This window comes from Entamoeba invadens, assembly GCF_000330505.1.
Source record: "Entamoeba invadens IP1 unplaced genomic scaffold scaff_1105074726123, whole genome shotgun sequence".
NCBI classification, from domain to species: Eukaryota; Evosea; order Mastigamoebida; family Endamoebidae; genus Entamoeba; species Entamoeba invadens.
In genome coordinates, this window is record NW_004440138.1 from 15296 (window position 1) to 18407 (window position 3112).

Here is a 3112-nt window from a genome sequence, read left to right on the forward strand (position 1 = left end):
ATGTTGGGTTTCGTATGAATCACTTGAATCATCACTAGATAAATACTGATCATTTTCAGATGAATCAGATGAATCACTTGAAGATGAATGAGTGCTTAAACTTGTATCAGAAAAACTATCTTCGTCAATTTCACTTTTTGAATATTTTCTTTTTGTGTAATTTTCATTTACAAACATTTCGAATAAATCTTGCGAAACGTGTAAGTCTTCTACTTTTCTTTTACATAAATTATCAAAGTGAAGATTTCTCAAAATCTGTTTGTATCTTCTAAGAGACATTGCAGACATGTATGCTATTCTTGCAAATTTTCCAAACCAAATATTTCTTTGACTTAATTTAGTATCATTATAAACACTTTGCAATAGTAAAATACCAAACATTTCATCTCTGTCGAGATCTTTCCAATTCCGCGTTGTTAAATGTGTTGTGTTATAAATAAACACGGAAAATTTACCATGAATATTAGTATATGTTAACAATGTTTCAATAAACCGCGGTGGAAAAATAAAATCAATAAGATTATCCAATGCCATTTTTAAAATCTTATCACTATATTCTGCACTTCTCGTTGGTCTAACTTGATAACATTTTAACACGTTTCCTAAACTAATTTTGTTGTATTTGTATTTTGTTTCTATACCAACAAGAACATTCATTTTTTTAATATACTCATTAGTAATAATAGTATTTGAGCCTTTTCCTTTTTTGACATGTTTTATTAATTGATAGTATTTGTTGTATTGAATTAATTGTATTTATATTATGATATTTATCATCTGCCAATAGAACATTTTCTCCATTGAATTTTGTGTAAATTTTGTTAATAAAAGTAGTGTATGCAATCGTATTAATCGTTTCAATAAATACTTCTAAATTATCAAGATTGTGCATTAAAACAGATATACGATCTTTGAACATAATCATCATTGTGACATAATAACAAACATAAACACCACATAAAAGAGATTGTGTCGGCTGTCTACAAAAACGTGTTGCAGTGTAAATATTAAATTCATTATAACCGAGAGTATTAAATATATCTTTTAAATATGACACATAATCAATGTTGTGATAATTTTCCAATGGGTTAAATATTATGCCTATTTTTTCTTGACTGTCAACAACAGCTAAAACAAAATGTGTATATTGTAAAATAGGAATAAAAGTAAGCCTAAACTCAAAATATTATTTTTGATAATCGTTGTCAAATTTTGTCCACCATGGTTCATCTTTAGAAGAAATGCATTGACTGATGAAACATAATAATAACCATCACCGCTTTGATTTGAAATAAAATTGTTTATAGTTTCTTCAGTCATCCCCTTGTAATTCATTGTCAAGTTTTTTAGTTGAAAACTGATGTTTTTAGATTAATTACTCAAAACATTTTAATTTATATTCATTTTTGTCGTGTAACCAGCAATTTATGTTTATAATATCCACAATTAAAATATATAAGTATAATTTACATAGTTATTAAAAATAATTTTGTTTTTGAAATGTAAAAATATTGTTTTACTTAAAAATGCATTTCTGTTTGGAAAAAAATCAAATACATATTAATAAAAATATTATATTTTTACCGTAACAAATATATTTTAATGTTATTATTTATAATATTGTCACCTATTTATATTTAAAATTTACACATTTGTGTAGTAAAAAATGCATTACTTAGTCATGCATATCAAGCTTACAAGGGATAACAAAACACAAGCCAAAAAAAAGAAAATTATCATAAAATGAATTAATATTCCAATAAAAACAATTTAACTTAAAACAAAAAAAGTTATGTAAATTGAAAACACGTTTAAAACAGAAAATTTATAAAAATAATTTAAATTGTTGTTTTTAGTTCGTCATTAAATTCATTGAATGTATACCTTTCTTGAGTTTTTTGTTTCCAACATTTTTCAATCACATTTCAAAATTTATCTTCAAATGTTTGATAATTTTTGTTCTTTTATCAGAAGCAAAATCATCTGCAACTGACCATGGGAACATGTTAATATTTTTAGGAAACACCTCACCCCACAATAAACATTTAAGCATTGTTATAGCAAATAAATACACGTCAACTTTTTTGTTATGCTATTTGTTCAAATTTCGGGTGCCATGTTTAGGAGTCTTAATACCTTTAGTGAATGTCATGTTAGTCATCTATATATTGACATTTTTACTTCCTCCAAAATCAGTCAATTTTTCAATCAACTTTATAATTTAAATTAAGTGAAAACATTAGGATATTCTTTGGCTTGATGTTCATGTGTGAAACATCAATAAGGCGCGAATACAAAATAACATAAGCTTATGTTCAACATCATTTTAACTTGCAATTTCATATCAACCTTTTCATTTGTTTCGTGTTTTATCAAATCTTGTAAAGATCATATTGTGCATACTTAATCACTGAACATATTTTATTCAAGATAAACACAGCGCCAAAGAAACGGATAATAAACTCATTTTAAAATTTGTCAAACATTTCCACTTTTTTGTAAATTTGGAAATATTGTCTTCATCATTACATAATTTTATCTTCTCAATTGAGATGCAATTTCTTCTAAACATTCTTTTGTAAACAATTCCAAAAGATTTTTTCCCAAGTTTCTTGTCTTCTACAAACTCGTCTGGGCCAAGTCCTTTTGTCAATTTTGATGTTCCAGTTATTGTTAATATTTTAATAACATCACCTCTTTTTGTAAATAAGTTTAAGAACAACAAAATACTTTCGTTGATTTAGGAAGTACAATTATAATGTTAGTAATATTACAAAATCACACTTTTTCACTTTGTAAAACTATTATTTTTGGATTTTATTCAATGTCGTATTTTCCATTTGTCGCATTTTTGTTGTTATTTTGGATTTTTCATGTTGTGTTTTGAAATGTTATAAACACATAGAAGTTTTCTCTTTTGTATGTTGACATCAATTTTAACATAAAAAGTTCGCTCCATTTTGTAAACAACAAAACCATTACCAAAGTCAGAAAATGCAATGTTTTAGTGACTTATTTTAAAAAGTGTTGTTGTCTTTGCAATTTCTTTCTGGTTCATATTCTTTTCAATGTATTTCATTGTAAATACAAACAATGATATTATAATTATTAC